This window comes from Puma concolor, chromosome A1 (genome assembly GCF_028749965.1).
Source record: "Puma concolor isolate L17-30 chromosome A1, mPumCon1.1.hap2, whole genome shotgun sequence".
Taxonomy (NCBI): Eukaryota; Metazoa; Chordata; class Mammalia; order Carnivora; family Felidae; genus Puma; species Puma concolor.
In genome coordinates, this window is record NC_141667.1 from 163,569,181 (window position 1) to 163,589,198 (window position 20,018).

The 20,018-nt window shown below is 40.2% G+C and overlaps 1 protein-coding gene across 2 annotated transcripts in view; it reads left to right on the forward strand.

The window, feature by feature from the left end:
• The window catches only part of NALF1 (NALCN channel auxiliary factor 1), a 631,361-nt gene that overhangs the window by 75,414 nt on the left and 535,929 nt on the right, over positions 1 to 20,018 (forward strand). The gene's annotated exons all lie outside the window — the stretch shown is intronic.

Genomic DNA, 20,018 nt, shown 5'->3' on the forward strand with positions numbered 1-20,018 from the left:
GTTTTTATGCCCGTGTCATACTCTTTTGATTATCATAGCGTTATAAATATAGTTTGGAATCAAGGCGTGTGATGTTGCCAGTTTGTTCTTTGTCAAACACGCTTGTGTTTTTGAGGCTTTTTGAGGTCTTCTGAAGTGCTCTACGAATTTGGGAGTCTTTGCTCTATTTCACTGTAGAAAACCATTGGAATTTTAATAGGGATTGCTTTGAGTGCGCTGATGGTTGGGGATGGTGTGGATATTTTAACAATATTAATCCTTCCAATCCATGAACAAAGATGTCTTTCTACATAAGGGTTTTGATTTCAGTTTGGGGCCCATGTAAAATGATTACATTGGAATAGCCATCATTGCGTAGTACTCTTCAGAAATTAATTCTCTTTTCAACCACATTAACTCATTTGATACTTTAAACACTTCTGAGAAATAACTATCATTTTTATCACTCTCACATAAGAAATAACGAATTTCAAATTGGAGCCAGGACTTTCCTTGAAGGCAGGGAAAAAGTGTTAGATGGTATCGTTGGAGTATGAAAAAACTTTGAATAATAGAAAAAACTGGAATAAAAGTTAAAGTATTTAGATGGGTGGGAAGTAGAAGATATGGAAATGAAGAGGAAAAAATGAAGAAAGAAAGCAAAATACAAATAGTTAAAAGATTGCCAGTAGTAAGCAAAGCCTGAGATTGGCTAAGTGCCAGAAGTGTTCATCTTTGAGGGCAGCGCATTGTATAAAGGAGCACCAGGGGCAAGATACTGTTCTAATATCGAGAATGACAATTGTGAGCTTAGGGAAAATATATACGTTTTGGATATGGAGAACAAAATAATACTAGCTCATTTTGTATGAAAATTAAAAAAAAATCTGTATTCACTTTTTAAAAATTTTTTTGTATTCACTTTAAGAAATACAACTTTGTTTTCCGAAGGGCTTAACACCATGAATCAGCTTTAAATTTTATAGCAGAGGGTGTCCTACTTCAAGGTCTCAGCATGAAATGGAAATGAAATTGAATTGTGAGTATTTGGTTCCTAAGTAAAAGGAAGTTCCTTGAGGTTTTAGGAGAAGGTGGAACGGGAGTAAGAGAAGAAATTCAAAACACAGCTTGACAGGACGAATTAAGTCCCTGGAGGTCTCGGCTTAACGTATGAAAATCCCAATGCAAAACCTGGTCTGAAAGGCAGAGTAGCAAAGAGCTAGCTTTTGGCATGCGTAGAGTCAATGCCCTTTCACCAGCTGTGAATGGCTTGGCTAAGAGAGAATATGAGAAGGAAGAGAATGTCCAGGGAAAGAATTAGGGCATGGCTCCTTCCTCTACTTATTATGATCAGAAAGGCACATGGAAACATACCAGTGTTGGAAAGCCACTAAATCTGATTTGGAAACGGTATTATTATATGTGTGAATCAGAGATTATGAAGTATCTGGTCTGTAACTGTGTTTCATTCCCTCAATGAGATAAGGACATGGAAATTACTTGAAGATACGATGCTGTTCCACATGTAGTTATGAAGGTGGTATTAGAGACGGTTTTTTCCAGTTCAGGGCAACAACTGGCAAGGTTGAAATAGCCTAAGAAGAAATCACGAACTCAAATATTTGAATTAATTCTATAACAGTGCAGGTGTGAAGATGTTTGTCCTCATTTAGATCAATGCGACAAGATTTTGGAATATACCGCAGAGAAATGAAAGAAGGTCCGTGAGACTTATGTATGGGAAACCATCACGCTGGTAACTTACCTACCACATCTCTCTATGGTAATTCAGCCCAGATATTCCAAGTATGAAATAAAGATGTTCATACAAATCTTATCACTTAAAGATGAAAGAAGAACTTGATGACCTATTGGCTGTAGAGGATGTAAGATTACGGACAGTTAAATAGTAATACTTTTTTTTTTTTTTTAGTAAAAAATGATTGGTACTGGAAAATCACAATTTGTGGCTAAAAAATACAGATTTAGAAGGTGATCATTGGAGAATGAGAGCTGAAGCTGTCGAGAGCCTTTGGCTGTTGGAAAAGAATCCCTGTGCACAGGATGCTTGTAGACTTGCACAAATTGGAGAGTGAGGGGTGGGAGGAAGTGGAGGGTCCAGCAAAGGCTGGAAGGGACGTTTGAGGTCATGGCCTCCATCTCTTGTTCAAACAGAAAACTTGTGCTTAGACTCTTCTAGAAATAGGGAGTTTATCCCCCCACTAAGATGCCCCATTCCCATCTCCACTGGCTTGACGTCTGCCTTTATCGAATGTCCAACCACTGACCCTGGCCTGCATTCAGGAGCCACCCCAGTTTGGTGGTCCTTTTCACCCTAGTCTTTCAGGTGTGAACTGGGTGGTCATGCCCCTTCTCAGTGTCCCGCCCCCCCCCCCCAGGTCCCTTGTTCCTGTTTCCTCTCACTGCTCCTCACCGGGCATCACTTTCACTTTCTACTTTCCTGATTCTCCTCCTCTGGGCACACTCTAATTAAGTTCCTTCCTAAAATGTGGTGCCCAGATTTAAACATGATGCTCCAAATCCATTTCACACACCAAGGAATCGAGGGAGACAGATGTTTCCTTTGTTCTGAATCCTGTTCCCGCAGCCTAGGTTTGCAAGGGATTGGCAGCCAAGTGTCCCAGTTTACTCCCGTTAATGTTAAATATGCAGCCACCCTAAAAGCCCTGGGTGTTTGTAACAAGTTCTGTTATTTATCTAGGTCTCCTTCATTTTGGGATCTGGAGTCAATTCTTTGAAACTTAAGGTGTGCAATTGAAGTCTACTTTATTAAATTACATTTTTAATTCACCAGCAAACGAATCAGCAGAGAATTTGAACGAGGCAGAAAGTGAGCACAGTGTCAGGCCACAGACACCGGGAACATTTCTGGGAATACGTGGCAAAAATATGTTTACCAGTTTTATGACGTATGTTATATAAAATTTATATAACATGTGATAATTTCTTTGGCTTATTTACTCTCGTTTCTTTAATGTCTCTTTTGCTTCCTTTCCTATAACATGCATGAAATTAACGTTCTGTCCTTGAAAGGGACCCACGGGTGCGTCTCCTTTTGTTTGCTGATCTTTCCCAAACAGTGACAGAGCTCAAGAGGCAGACTTGTGGCTGTACCTGTTACCAGCTGCACGACTAGGGTGAATTTGAAATTATCTTCTTACCTTCGTTTCTTTACCTTTAAAATGGGCACACTTGTGAGGATGCTGCGATAATCACACAAGATACCTTACATGAAGTGTTAGACAAATTGCCACAAACAGAAAGGCATCAAATAATAAAATAGTGGCTATTTTATTGGAATACCCCTGAATCTGGAATTTTTAAAAATATTTTGGCACTTCTGTCACAGCCCATTTCAAGCATTTTTCAAGTATGCATTCACATTAAAAACTTCTTTTAAATGCTTATTCATTTATTTTTGAGAGAGAGAGAGAGAGAGAGTGTGAGTGGGGGAGGGACAGAGAGAGAGAGACACAGAATCTGAAGCAGGCTCCGAGCTGTCAGCACAGAGCCCAATGTGCGGCTCGAACCCACGAACCATGAGATCATGACCTGAGCTGAAGTGAGACGCTCAGCCGACGGAGCCACCCAGGCGCCCCTGCATTCACATTTTTGATTGTTCTGAAATCTATGATGTCCTAGGGAGACTGTTTCCCACTCAGCTTTTTGTCCCTGAGATCTACCATGGCTCCTGTGGTGCACAGAAGGTCTGCAGAAAACGCTCCTGAAATTCAGGTGATAAATGGCTTAATAAATGAAGATGTGATAGAGTCTAAGAGCTCATGAGTCACACTTGACTCTGGCTTGGTGATAGCGCCTATCAGGATATAACGCTGGTGTAAGCCTGCGACCTGTTCCGTGGGTGTTGATGGCTGTGTTACTGTTATGCCTAGAAGCGTAGCGTGTGCCAGAACCGTTTGCATGCACTTTCTCATTTAATCCTCGCCACGGCCCTGTGACACAGATTTGATCACCAGCCCCCTCTTACAGAGGAGGAAGCTGAGGAAAGAGGGGATGAGGCTCTTACGGAGGCTCGCGCCCACCTGGGGCGGGAGGGAGACAGAACTAGAACCCAGCCTGTCTGGCTCCGGAGCCGAGATAACTCATCAGTGCCCTCTGTTGCCTCTCACCCCGCTGAGTTGCCCAAGCTCAGTGTTTCCACTGATAATAACGATTTAAAAAAAGACTTGACCCCAGATTTAGGTCAATTTGTACATTTGTTTTGTTCTCTCCTGACTGCTTTTGGAAGCTGCAGCTGATGGGCCACGGCACTTCCCTCTTCCCTCTGGCTGCCGAGCCCAGCAAGTTGTGCATGTGGGAAAACAAGGTCAGCTGGCACTTTAGGACAGTTTTACTGTGTCAGTGTTACTAAGATATCGCCACTGAGCTGTTCCAGGCCACGTGCATCACAGCCAGCCTGCTCGGTCGTTTCCTAACTAAGCTGAGATACTCTGAGCCTCCCTAAACCGTGGTTCCCTGGTCTTTGAAATGGTGGACCCACTTTCTCATACCGTTAGGAAGCGTAAGTGAAATCACATGTGAGAGCCCATGAAATGTTGGCTAGTTTAGGGTAAAGCTTGTTTTTCTCACCCGAATGACACCGATAACCCAGTCGGAGACCGAAGAACTCACATCAATAACTACAGTATGATGTGGTCTCTGAGATATATTGTACTAGACATATGCAGAATATGGAGCTATTAGGGAGGAAAGATCCCTTCTCATTCTGAAAAGAGAGGGGAAGGTCCATAAAAATTGGGATTTCTGCCCGGTCCTTGAAGAAAATTTTGCTCGGCTCCTTCAGACCATGGGTAATTTCACAGTGATATGTTCGCCTAGATGGCACAGGTGCAGAGGCATGATTGTTTTCCCAAGAATCCCTTCCCCAGTTGCCCAGCATAGACCCTTGCACACACTAGGAATTCAATAAATATCTGTTGGGTGAATTAGTAAACAATAGAAAATGTAACACCCAAAGTGATATACTGTGTTAGGTCAGAGGTATTTTTAACTCCAACTTACTGATGAAAAATTTAGACTGGGAGAGGTTGTAGTTTGTCCAAAACAGTTCACCTCATCAGGAAAAGTGAACTGAATATAACATTTCTGGAAAATCTGTGACTGCATTTTTTTAAAGGGTTTTGCCCTCCGAATTTGGAAAGAAATGCCAGAATAGAATCGTGTTCAAATTGCTCTGGAATACAGTAGTGATTTCTTACAGTGTTCATTTTCCTAGCTGATTTAAAAGTCCGATGAGAGTTTTGAATTGAATTGAATTGAATTGAATTGAATCTGTTGACAGCTCCCTGTAGGACCTACCAGTAGGATTTGCACACCATTCGCAAAATGTAGGGCATGACATACAAATTTGGGGATCTGCAGCAACACATGTGCACATGGAGACAAATACGCACATTGAGATTGACCCAGAATTACTGCTACCTCAACGAGCCTTCTTCAGTGCATTGGAAATGTCAAGAGAAATGACTGAAATAAGTGTTGCTCTTTTCGAATTCATTAGGGGGTAAATATTCTAGCTCAGTATCTGTAGCATAGTAGACACTCAATTAATGGTTGATGAATAGAAACATAACAGGCTGACTTAAGTAATTAATTGAATGATGAACTCTTAAAGATACTCGAAGTTTATCATTTAAGGGGAAAAAATGGTCTTTAGCAGGATTAAAAATATAAAGTGACCTTTACAACCTAGTTGATCTTAAACTCATACCAAATAGTGATATGTCTTGTTATTTTTCAGTGATAAGGAAATCAAAACTTAAAACACAGACATGTTTTTATTAAGTATAAGAGAAAATTTTTGTAGGACAATTTTTTGTTTTGTTTTGTTTTAGAGAATTTATGGGCGAAATGGAGACAGATGATTAGAACAAGAACAGAATATCAATCCCCTGAGATTATTTTACAAAATTCTTTTTTTTGTTCACCTCATGGCAAAGTGATCACAAGATTATTCTATTACTAGCTTCAAGAATTGACATATAGTAGCTGCAAACGAAAATAGCAGTCTGTATTCAACATTATTTTTAACCTCGCTTATTCCGTGAGTATGATTTATAGTCCTGACCAGTGATTTATCGTATATATCAAGATAGGTTCGCATATTCTAGGGCTGTTTTTTGTTTTCACCTCATGTTTCTGATAAGAAAATTGAAAATAATCCATCAAGGTAGAATATGAGCAGGCTGGAATATGTCAAAGATCTGAATACAACACGTATCACAAGTCAATAGCTTCGGTAGACGCCTAGCCAATATGTTGTTGACCTTAATTAAGAACTAGCACTTTCACTTTATCCTTTGATGAAATTGAGCTCAGTAAGAACTGTGAATTATTCATCCTAAATTACTTGTGCTTAGCAAAGTACATTCTAGATACTCATTTAATGTTCATTAAATAAAGCAAATATAACATGTAAGAAACCTCTTTTTAATGTAATAGGTAATAAAGGTCTATCCTGAAGTTTTCCGTTCCATAAAACCTAAACATTAATTTTTAACTGGGAACCATCACAAATGGTAGAGATTTTGCATATAATTTTTGAATACCACATTTTAAAAAGGGTGTTCCTTAGAACCCTGCTTTCAGAGGTTGTTAACAAATGTTTCTCTTACCTAGGACCCGAGCTTTTATTATAATAGGCTAATATGGAAAACCATGACCCGAGAAGAGATCTAATTACTGTGTTTTCCACAGTCATTTCACCACAGAATTTCTCTCTTCATTCAGTATGTTTTAGGAAAGGCTGTTGTAAATGATACTGCACATTTCAGATTAATTTATCCTTTGCCGATATATTTCCTACTTTGTTAATAAGAGTTTTTTTTCACATAATATTTCATATAACTCCTCAAATGCCTCACTGAGGCATAATATAGATAGATAGATAGATAGATAGATAGATAGATAGATAGATAGATATGATGGCTTCCAATCTATTTGATAGCCATTAAATGTTACACTGTATTAATTATGATCATAATATGTAGGCCTAAAGTCTATTTATATGTTCAGTTGCAAAGCACTTTAAAAATTAAAATTCAAATACTTACACTAATAAAAAGTTTATATTAAAATATAATCTCAAACCAATCTAGGAATTTGGGATTTGGAAACATCCAAAAAGTAAAGTTAAAGGTTGTATTAGTTTTATACTTTGGTTAGATTTTTTTGAGCTTTAATCACTAACATAATACAAATCTAAACTGCAAGGTAAAATATTCTATGTATTATAAGTACATTTTCAAATGAAATGGTTTTATGCCCCTTTGGGGAAAAAGAAATGCGTGTCCAGTGATTTTATTTAAGGTGTTAAATGCAAACTCCCTTCTTCCTCAGAAGGAAGAAGATAAATGACTACAAGGACGCTAAAAGGTCAAGGAAAATTTAGGCCAAAACCAAGAATGCAACAAAAGAATCGCCAGAAGCAAAGTAGACACAGTGAAAAGGAAATTCTTTAAAAAGGGAAGAAAAAAAATGACGGTTTAGGTCGTTCAAGATTTAATTGACTACTCAAAGTCGGAGAGAACAGAACCTTCTGACGACCTTTTGCAATGGTCCTATTGAGATTTCACCCCGGCCATTAACATATCTTCCTAATTAGACTAGACAACTCTCAGACAGGCTGCTGGTAAACCCTGCACTTTTGAGAAAAATATTTGGATAATGGCTTGAAAGCAATTAGAAAGATCATTGGATAAAAGAGTCTGTATTATTTACCTATGAAACCATGGTGCTTTGAGGTCTGTTTTAGAAGTTAAAGCCCAGTTATGGATAATTATGAAAAGTATCTTTCAAGCTCTTCTCGATTAGGGAACTAGAGTCACTATCCTGTATATCTGTGAATAATTTGCTAGGCATAATGTCAGGTAACTGTTTGACCTTTACAACTTTAGGCATACACAGCTGTACCACATATACAGTTGACCTTGGCCCTCATTGATACTTACAATGCAAGACTCCATGGGTCCTGAGACCTCACACAATGGCCTCTGAATTTTAGATGGCTCTCAACAACAGAGATAATCAAGAGAATGTCTTAGATAATTCTGGTTGCTGTCGGAGACTATCATAATTCTAGGACAAACTAAAGTAGATTTTGAAGTTTAGATGTCTGGAGGATCTACGCTGATGGATTTTCAAAGTAGCAACCATAGCCGAGTGCAGGAACAGGACATGGCTGGGTCCATGTGCAGCCTTTGATCGCAGGGGGACTAGCTGGTTCAGTTAAGGCTACTGGAACAGTTCTTCATGTATTTTTAAAACTTATTTTGAGAGAGAGAAAGAGAGTGCGAGGAGGGGAGGGCAGAGAGAGGGAGACAGAGAATCCCAAGCAGGCTCTGCACTGTCAGTGTGGGGCCTGATGTGGGGCTCAAACCCTCGAACTGTGGGATCATGGCCTGAGTGGAAACCAAGAGTCAGATGCTTAACTGACTGAGCCACCCAGGCATCCCTGTCCAATCCTATTCTTAATAAATGTTTTCTGGAGGTCTCAATTAGTAGAAAAAAGTAAGTCCCAATGATTTTGTTCATATCCTAAGTGTTCTTGAAATTACTATGTTAATATTATTTATCGTGCCTCTTCGTGTTGGGGAAGTTTCATAGAAGATCCCCCATCCTGTGAAGGACTTCCGTTTATAGATAGGTGTTTATTTTCACTTTGCAGAAGAAAAGCCTAGAATCGGAGTGGTAAAATAACTTGCCACAGGTGTACAATATACATCCTGTCAGAGCCATAATTTTAGAAATAAACTATTATCCATTTATTGAGTGCTTACTATAGGCCAGATGCTACTGTTCAAAGCACTGTAGATGCAACATCTGATTTTATTTTGAAACGAATCCCAGAAGGCAGTTTTCATGGACGTCATTTTCAGTTATGGAAACTGAGCCTGAAATAGGTGCGATGACTTGGTCAAGGACACAGGACTCAAGTGACAGAGCTGAGACTTGCATTGAGGCCAGTCTCCCTCCCAGTGTCCCCTGCTCTCTCTGTAGGTCCTGAGAAGTGCCTAGTCATGATTCCTGGGAACTCTTGCTTTCTCTGTGTCTCTTTCCTTTATAAGTGCCTCCCTACTCTTTAAGAGGATCTCTTCTTACATAGAAACATGAAAAGAGAAAAACACTTTGTAATGATTAGGAATGCCTGAAGGTATATTTTAGAGCAGGGTATGCTGACATGAATACACAGAGAAAATGTCTATTATAAATGGCATTGTGAGCATGTGCATACACACACACACACACACACACACACACACACACACACAGCCCTCAAACAACTGGGGATAAGGGGTACCAACCCTCCACATAGTTGAAAATCTGCATATAACATATGCTTCCCTGTAAACTTAACCATTAACAGCCTTCTGTTGACTGCTGGTCTTACTGATAACATAAACAGTTGATTAACACATATTTTGTATGCTATATGTATTATATACTGTATTCTTACAATGAATATGATAGAGAAAACAAAGGGTCATTGAGAAATCATAAGGAAGAGAAAGTACATTTACAGACCTGTACTGTAAAAAATCTGCACGTAAGTGGACCCTGTGTTGTTCAGTGGCCAACTACACATACATGTATAGAGCAGCATCCGTGTAACTCTTGCATTGTTACAAGAGAGCATGTGAGACAGTGGATAACATTCTCCCTAACTTGAAGGTATTCATGTGATTCACGCTGACTTCTCAGAAGCTGCTCTTGTCCCCTAATTGATACATGGATATGTGCCCATAGAGTATTCTGATATGGACCATGAAACTAAATCTTACAAACCACTGTAGAGCATTTTAGGACACTAGAATAGCATTTGGTAACCACCTCTTGCTGCCCAGAACACTAACGCAGTCCTGTTCGAACGTTGCACAGGGAGAGGGAATCCTTGTCCTTGAAATCGTTCATCTTGCCTCGGAGGCAGGTAACAGGCAGTGACAAACCATGTATGCATCTAGTCACAAAGCACAGTGTGACTTTAACTTAGGAGGAACTACTGTAGAAGGAAGGTCATGTGGTGTGGATCTCCATGTTGTTACGTTTTTCTCTGTTTCTGTGCCCATGGGACATATATTTTTTTTCTATGTCAGGGAAGCACATGGTGAGGGGGGTAAGGTACCTCTGTATCATTTTCTGCACCCTAATATCTCTTTATAGCTCCCCATTTCTTGTTGCATTTTCCCTCTGGCTCTCTGATGCTTTTTTCCCCACAGCCCCAATTTCTTCTGTTGTTTGAATTTTCTTTTAATGTTTGTTTATTTTTGAGAGAGAGAGACAGAGCACGAGCGAGGGTGGGCCAGAGAGAGAGGGAAACACAGAATCCGAAGCAGGCTCCAGGCTTTGAGCTGTTGTCAGCACAGAGCCCGACGCGGGGCCCGAAGTCATGAACCATGAGATCATGACCTGAGCAAAGTTGGACGCTTAATCGACTGAGCCCCCCCCCCCAGGCTCTCGTGTCCCCCCAAACCTCAATTTCTAATTCTTTCTGTTATCAGTTGCCTGCTTCCCTTAGCCATAGTACAAAATAAAATTATAAAAAAATAACTCTGAGTTTGGGCTCTTTCTGTGATATGACAGTCAGTAAAAATTAATTTGCTTTTATTTCTATAGCTTTTAGTTGATTCCTTTTAGGGATCAGATGCTCATTAAAACAAAGAGTGGAGCAGAAGTCCACATTTTGTGCCTCTCTGTGACTGTTTTGAACTGAATACGTGAAATCAATATATGACAATCAACAGTTTAGAAGTTGGGCTACATCAGTTTATTTTAATGGAATTTTTTTACACTTTAAATGAAATCGGTGCTGTTTGAATGTTGCTCTAACATGAAGCATCAATATGTTTGTAATAAGAGGTTTTTCTTATGTTTTACATATGCGGATATAAAGCTTCTCATAGGCTGATCACAGTTCTGAAATATTCTGCTTGACACTTAATCCATCTGTTTATGTCTGTATTGATTATACATATCATTAACCCAGCCAATCCGTGAGACGATTGATTGATTGCAGATTTCAGTATGTATTTCTCCTGTCCTTGTTAGTGCTAATAGGTCTGCATTTCCATCTGGTTTGTAGTAAAACTCCCCTTGAAAGAAAATGAATTTTTAGTGACCTAATCATACATTTTCTTTATGTCTGGTTTCATTTGATTTGAAAAGATCATGTTTGGATGAGCACGTTGTTCTTCACAACATATCCTTTTGTCCAGCAACATTTGGAATTGCTAAGCCATTGTTTGTGTTACTGTGGTGTCTAATGTGAAAGGTGTCTATTTTATTTGCTTGATTGCTAGGGAGGATACGGGTTCATCTTATTAACACTGCCCTCGGTGAGGTTGACTAAGGTTCTCAGGGGGCCATCAGCCACAGTCCCCTCCTGGAAGAAAGGGGTGCAACTGCAGAAAAGCTCATCGTAGCTGCACCTGTATGTACAATGACATCCACTTTGTAACTCAATGTGAAGGATCATCCTCGAACGTAACCACTGGTAGCCTCTGATGGTGCTATTATGGTTGGTCTTTCTCTTCCTTACGTTTTGTATTTTTACAGTGAACAAAGAAAAAAATAGCTAAAATATAGCTATTTTTAAAAGGGCTAATGTGACCTAGATAGAGAGGAATTTAAAACAGCTAGTTGATTAGACCCTAAAGGATGTGATTTGTCACCGACATAATATGTTTCTCAAATATTTATAAAGGTTTAATAATAGGTACTCTCTAAATATTTCGTTCCTTCACCCCCCCCCCAAATCTAGGTAATATTCATTAGTTGAAATATTTATTAATTTAGTAGGCTTAAATAAATGAAGATGGTATTTCAGGACTATTCAGTGAGACCAGGTTTTATAAACGATGGGAGCAAGGTATCTATTTTCATTTATTATGAATGTGAATAGTCAGGAATTCTATTTACTACATGGTCTCATGAGAGGCCATTCAATTTCATTTTTAAATCTGTCCTCATTTGCAAACCTATTCTCATTTTTTAGATCTGTGCTTAAAAAGCGTAACCATTTGTAACCATTCTGCCATTATAGGCAGAAAGATATACATTTGGACACATACGCATATAATTGGAACTAAATAGGTAAATATTACGTAAGTGGGCTTGCAAGCCTGTGGGCTAAGCTGTAATAACTAATCAAGACAAGATGGCACTTCAGTATGCCATCACTTACATAAGCAAGCTGTAGGGTGCCATCCACATCAACCACATATTCCCCTTGGAATTTTGTGGTTAGATAAATATTTTAGGGAGAGATTTAGGAACCCCGTTGGACTGTGTTTATTCAGAACACACTCTGATGATACCCAGCGCTTTGGAAATGGGTGTTTGGGGCCTGTTGAACATTTGCCGTGCAGCAGAAGTCCATAAATTGTGATTAACACAGCAAAGCTGGGAAATGAAGGAAGTTGTGAGATTTCACTATCCTTCTGCTGAGCTGCTTGCCCGTGTGGTGGTGGTGGGGGGTGTCTGGTGCGCCAATCCCAGCGGGCGTATTTCCTTTCCATTCGGTGGTAAGTCTCATTCAGTGAAGCAGCAGATATGTGTCTGCTACAGGAGCAACTCTTGCTTTAGACAGCACTTATTAAGGGCACAGTAGTTTGCACTGACTTGAAAAGCAGGGACTGGATGCCTTCCAAGTTGTGAGATAAATCCCTTTATAATCTGTATTGGTTCTTTCAGCCCAATGGCTGGGAAATTACAGATCAAACAGAGCTCTTCAAAGGGTTTGACTTGATATCATATAGTTGACCTTAGCTCAGAGAATATGTTGCTAGAAACATTGTAGATTCCCCTAAAATATGTCTCCGTCCATTCCTGGCGATTTTGCACCGTTTCCACTGATTTTACTGATCTTGGTCATCTGATGAAAATATTTGTGAAAGAAGAGACTTCTCAGTATTAGCTGTTATGCTTTGCCTGTTTGACAACACAAGATGGCCATTTTGACATAGTCACAGTAATTTTTAGGTGCTGGCTTGAAGAAGTCAAATGCGCTCGGTTTTCCTTTTCTTGATTTTTCTTACATTACTATCACTTAGATGAGACAGTCCCTTCATTAGAGTACTTTATCACATGTTGATGTCAAGGTCTCTACCTGTGTCTCTTTCTAGCTCTCTGTATATGCACAGATACAAATATAGACATAGGTATATAGATATAGATACAGACAGATATAGATATTTACAGATATTGTGTGGGTATGTATACACATACAATAAGGCTTGACCTAATGGTGTTGCAGTATCTAGCCGTCTGTTTCCTTTCCTAACACTGTCATAGTATTTCCACCCTGGCTGCAAGAGGTGGGAACAGAAAACAAAGAGGTCACCACAGTGGAGAAATTTCCTTGATGTCATGGTACCTCACTGTATGCTGTCTGGCAGGCTCTCCCAGAGGTCAGTGAACACAAAGGTTCAAAGACCAAACCAAGAAGGTTGAATTGCTGAGGCGATCACATCCATGTAAACATGTGGTGCAAATCAGGGGGAAGAAAATTGTAGGTAACACGCATGGGATGGGGTGCCAGAGGGGTGGGGCAACTTGTGATCAAGCAAGGTAGACCTCTTGGCCTTTGGTGGGAAACTCATCCAGGCAGCTAGATACCTGGTAGTTCTATTTTTATATAATTTTATAATATTAGTGTATTAATTCAGTGATACAAAATAGTAGAAATTATACCAGTAGAATACATAACTACAAGCACACAAGTCAATGAGAGAAGTCATTCTGTATTTGTAAGTTTTCTAGTAATACCTGTTTGCTGCCTTTGTATTTTTTTTTAACGTTTTATTTATTTTTGAGACAGAGAGAGACAGAGCATGAACAGGGGAGGGGCAGAGAGAGAGGGAGACACAGAATCGGAAGCAGGCTCCAGGCTCTGAGCCATCAGCCCAGAGCCCGATGCGGGGCTCGAACTCACGGACCGCGAGATCGTGACCTGAGCTGAAGTCGGATGCTCAACTGACTGAGCCACCCAGGCGCCCCATTGCTGCCTTTGTATTAATGATGTGTGTTTCAGACGTGCAGAAGTAGGCCCCAGAACTTGAAGAAATATTCTTGAAGCAAACGTAGAATGGAAACAATCTTGTCTACTATTTTTCTCCCCCAGCGAACTGGGAAGGCCTGCCATTTTTGTTTTTTATTTTGGTATGGAAAACTATAGTATAGATCCCAGATGTTCTGAAAGTACATAATTTGAGAACCAGTGATTTAGTCTGAAGAAAATAATAACAGGACAACTAAGTAACTATTTTAAGGCGATAAGTGGACATTATACGGAGGATAGTTTCTAGTGATACTTAATTTACTGGAGTCGCTATTTCTATCCATCGAAGTTGACCGGTGACTATTTCTTGGAGGAGGAGGAAGAGGTTTAAGAGCACTTTAACTGATATTTCTTATTTGTGTTGATATTGATTTTCTTACATGTATCATTCTGTTGTACTATGTTTAAGAGATTTTTATAAAAGATGTAAAATGGTTTCCAATGGTATGTTGGTTGCCAGAAAATGATTAATTCATTCATTTCTTTAGGTTAAGATTTGACAGCTTTTAATTAAAAAAAAAAAAAAAAAAAGTACCGAACAGATGTGCTTACTGTTATTTTTTGCAGCGTCCTCCAAGGCTGATATCTGGAGGTTGGAAATGCAGGCTCCTGTCTGTGCTGTTTGATTTTTTTGTCTAACTCATGTCAAAACCTGCTGTACAGGCACATAGTCTTTCCATTCCCCATTCAGCCTCCGATTTCAGGACCTTTATTCTCCCCACCCCCCCAAATTGTATGGTTAACTTTGGACTCAACTTTCAGATGTAGACTTAACAGGACGCCCCTAGAATGGGAGATGTATACCTACTGTGTGCTCTCTGTGTGTACTCTCACAAGTATCACAACAATTAGCTTGCATTTATTTTTCTGACAGAATGTGAGCCCGTTGAGAGTAAAACCAGTGGCTATATAAAGAAGAACGTCCAGTCCAGCCCATCATTTTATTCTTGGCATCGTAGCACGCACTAAATAAATTGTTGACTGAATAAACAGGTCAGTGCTCAAAATACCCAATTTGAATCTTCTTTGCCACCTACAGGTTGTGTGCCCTTGGATACGATAATTATAATTTTAATGACAACAGTCGTGACAGGAGTAGCAGGCAGCCATCACTGTCACATACGGAGCACTTACGATGCACTAGGTCCTTTTTAAACTTTTCCATGTATTAATTCATTTAATCTTCATAATAAACCAGTTCATTAGGTACTATGATTAGGCCCCTTTGTCAGATGAGTAGGGAGAACAGAAATGCTAAATGATTGGCTCAAGGTCATTTAGCTCAAAAGCAGAGAACTGTCCTTGGAATCAGACACTTCAAATCTGAACTACTGTTGCTTTATATGTTGCCTCCATTTCTTTATTTATAATAAGGGTTGTTGTAACAATTTCAAATACGGGTGGTCAGCATTGCGTGTTCTGATCTGTGCAAGCTGCTTAGCCCAATGCCTGATTTGTAATGAAAGTTTAATAAGTAAGAGCATTTATTGCCATACTATATGTCAAGTGCCTTTCTCAGTGCTTATAAGGCTGTAGGCTTGCAATAAATGTTGGTTCCTTTCTTGTTTCTTTCCCCTTAAGTAGAGAAAGTCAGAGGCAACTACTAGCGCGAAGGAATTAGGTTGGGAGCATATTGAAACAGCCACCGAGAAGACTAATCTAACTGGTACCAGCTGTAGAAGAAGAGAATAGATTGCAGAAAACAGCTCCTGTAACTGAGTGCTAATACTTTGTGGGGATTGTGACAAAAGCGTCTGGCATTTGAATAATATTTCTAACTTTGAAAGCATGTTCACATCTCGCATGTTATTTTATATTTCATGGCTGACCTTGGGAGGGGAGATAGACTATCACAATTGCCATTTTACAAAGGACCCTCAGTGACTTGCTGAAGATAAGAGTGGTTAGGGTACAAAGAAGAACGAGAAGTTGTACTTCTAGGTTGTTGTTATGTGAAAATGTAAATCATCATCAAGCCAGGACGTTTTTGTGAATGGAAGAGGAAACTTCATGATTAAGTGAGTGCAACACACATAAATGGGAATGGCCAGGGCCCGTGAGTAGGCACCGTGCGCCTTTCTGCTGCTCTTGTTATTCCTTATCTTGTTCACCTTTTCTCTTGCGCAACATGCATCACATTGAGTTAAAATATTCCTCCTTGAACTCCAGAGAGTGTGAGTCCTCCTTCTCAGGGCGCCCCAAGTTCCATTCGCTACACGCACAACATTCCACATTACGAAAATCAGATGTATCTCTTAGAAAAGAATGAGAAATTTACCTGGATGCAGTGACTATGTATATATACACATGTGTGTGTCTGTGGGTGTGTATTTGAGATAAAGGCTGAAAGGCTAACATACTTGACATGGTTTGCTGCTATAGCCGAACTTCCATTTTGCTCTACTGAACCTCCCTTTATCAGCAATATTTAATCATATGTTAGTTTCCTTATACTGCTGTAACAGAGTGTCATAAATTAGATGGGGTAAAAGAACAGAAATGTATAGTCTTACCATTCTGAAAGCTGGAAGCCCAATGTCAAGTTGTTTGCGGGGTTGATACTTTCACAGGCTTTTGAGGGAGAATCTGGCCAGTCTCTGTCCTAGCTTCTGGTCGTGCCCATGTTTACCTTGCCTTGTAGATAAGCTACTTCATTCCAGTCCTCTGTCTTCACCTGGCATCTCCTGTGTGTCCGTGTCTTTACAATGGTCATCTACAGTCACATTGGATAAGGAACCCACCCGACTCTGATATGACCTCATCTTGACGTTATGTTTGCAATGACCCTATTTCCAAATTTCAACACATTCTGAAGTACTAGGGGTTAGAAATACAACACATTTTCTTTTTGGCAGGGGGAAACAATTCAACCCTTAACAAATAGTAACAACAACCAAACCCAGTCGTATATGGAAGGATTTGCCAATGTTGTACAGTCTACATCGATCTCCTCTTTGTGGTAATCTTTGCTTTAGGAAAGCAAGAATATATAATAACTAATTGTGTGTGCCGAAGATATAACCTCATAGTGGCCCTCCCTTTTCGTTAACTGGACGATGGTGATGGGATTCAATTTTATAGACAGGAATTATAAACAGAGTTACTACAAAATTAATGTTTTGCTTAAATTATTGTCTTCCCCTGCTGTGTTTAAAAGATATGAAAATCGTTTTCCTTTTGAAGTCAACAGAATTATGTTGGTGTCTTATTGACAAGTTTATGTCAAATATATTTATTTCATATTTCTATCTTAGTCATAAATAGTTGCTGATTGGAATGGGGAATAGTTTGGTATTTTAGTAGAATTATAGGTTATTACGAGAGAGATAGTTCACCCTCTAGAATGTTGAAAATGACACAGAAGTTCTTGCTGGAAGCCTGCTCTGGCTTTACATAAACTAAAGAGCATAGCAGTTTCTGGATAGCTTCTCCGTTCCCCTCAGGACACAGCAGGAAGAAAGAGGCAATAGGGTTCAGCGGAAGACACTCTGGTAAGAGTGACGGGCCCCCTAGGGAGAGATCAGCAGTTCCCAGCAATGAAGTCTGAAAGAGAGGGGCAAAAATAAATGCCATTGAAGGTAGCTAATTTAGGCTCCAAACAGAGAGCATGGATGGGTGGAGGTGCTGAGCCGGTAGGACAGAGAAAACACGAAGTGTTGGCTGATGGCTTCTGTTTGGCACGTGGTCTCCTGCACTAATTGGAATATGGGTCCAGATTCAGGAGAGCCAGACCCGTGTGCAGGACATGAGAGACACATATGTGCCCATTACCTCTACCCACTTCTACCAAAGTAAAGGAGTCTCCTCAAGACACTGTTGCCGGTAATTGTCCCTGACTTGCACTTTGCTCTTCCTTCTTAATCCATTGACTCCTCAGCATAAGACAGAGTCTGTTGCAAAACCCACAAGCATCTTTCTTTTTTTAAGGAAAAAATTGTTTTCATGTTTATTTGTTTTTGAGAGAGACAGAGCACAAGCAGGGGAGAGGCAGAGAGAGAGGGGGAGACACAGAGTCTCAAGCAGGCTCCAGACTCTGAGCTGTCAGCATGGAGCCTGACACGGGGTTGGAACCCACGAACCGTGAGATCATGACCTGAGCAGAAGTCAGGTGCTCAACTGACTGAGCCCTCCAGGCCCCCCACCCCCCGACAAGCATCCTTCATACCACTGCTCTGAGACCTCCGTGGTTCCCCACCAGGCAACTGACATTGTTCCTATCAGTCATGCTCAGTCTTTCTCAGACTAGAGACTGTGTTCCTACACAGAAACATACATTGACCTAAGTGTTCGAGAATTGTTGAAAGAGATACTTTGGGAATAGTGATATGTACAGCTGTGTATATCTACAAGAACTCCTTCCTATCGTTAGACAAAATTGCAAGTTTTTTAGTATCAGGGCCTGCCTCTTTATAGATCTAGTGCCTTGCTGTTCAAATAGACTTTCAGTAGTTATCTGTTGAAGGAAGAAAAAGCACATTGTTAAGCAGAATGTGAAGCTGTGCGTAATGTTGCTCTCTCTCTCCTCCAAATTGGTATTTCTCCCAAATGAAGCCTCCATTACAGTGATGTCCAGTCTTTCCACAAACCTCTTACCCTTTCTCCCGCCATGACAACATCTGCGGAATGTCTTCTTTCCCTACTGCTAATTCAGATGTATTCTTACATCTTCACCTGGATTGTGCTGCTTTTATCTGTGATGGCTTCACATGACACATACTGCCTCACCATGGCCTTGTTCCTGGTTTAAAGGCACAGACCACATCTGGAATCATCTCAGAGCTTGTGTAGTGCAAGGCTTTTGTGTTAACTTGTCTTGTTTTCAGTTAAAAAAGTTTTTAAATGGTTTATTTATTTTTGAGACAGAGAGAGAGAGAGAGAGAGAGAGAGAGAGAGAGAGAGAGAGAATGAGTGGGGGAGGAGCAGAGAGAGACACACACACAGGATCCGAAGCAGGCTCCAGGCTCTGAGCCATCAGTACAGAGCCCGACGCAGGGCTCAGACTTGTGAACCATGAGATCATGACTTGAGCGGAAGTCGGAAGCTTAACTTACCGAGCCACCCAGGCGCCCCCTCACATAAGTCTTTAGTCCCGTGTTACATCTGCATGTAATGTTTTCCTTTACAAAACCTTGAGTGCACATTTATAATGATGGACAACTAGAAGTTAAGACACACATGCCAGTTTGTAGCCTTGAATGTGAACTTAGTAAGTGAAACTTACGATAATAATGCAACAAAGAAGTCATGAGACTAATTGTGAAGATTTGTCTGACCACTATGCCTAATGTCATTATAACAAAATCTGATCCTTAAACCTTTGATTGCGACCAAACAATTAATTTTGCAATGCGCTGGGGCATCCGCCCTTGTTTACCGTGCAAAAAGGCAAAGTGTGGATCTGCTTACTGAGGTTAATTGTTGCTTTCACGGCTCACTCACCCTCTTCCCTTGTGCCTTGGGGGATTGTTTCAGACCTGTGACGTTCTTGTGAAAATTGATATCCATGGTTTATGGGCCACAAGGAATAATTTAAATGGTGACGGATCCCTGGAGGTGTTCAGTATAGTTAGGCATGTATGTTTTAAGGAGACAGTTGTGAGGTTACAAAAGCCATGTCAGGCTTTCCTGGGCTAACATTTATTTTATGTTAAAATAATGTCCATCATGATTTGTATACATTTTTAAAAAGTTTATTTTGAAGAGAGAGAGCGAGAGAAGGACAGAGAGAGAAGGAGAGAGAATCCCAAGCAGGCCCCATGCTGTCAGTGTGGAGCCTGATGTGAAGGTTGAGCCCAGGAGATCAGGACCTGAGCCCAAACTAGGAATCAGAAGCTCAGCCAGCTGAGCCACCAGGCGCCCCCTACCTACTTCTGTTTTATACGCATTTTTGTGTTTATGCTTTATATGCATTGATATTAAACAGATTTAGTATTTGGTTATGACA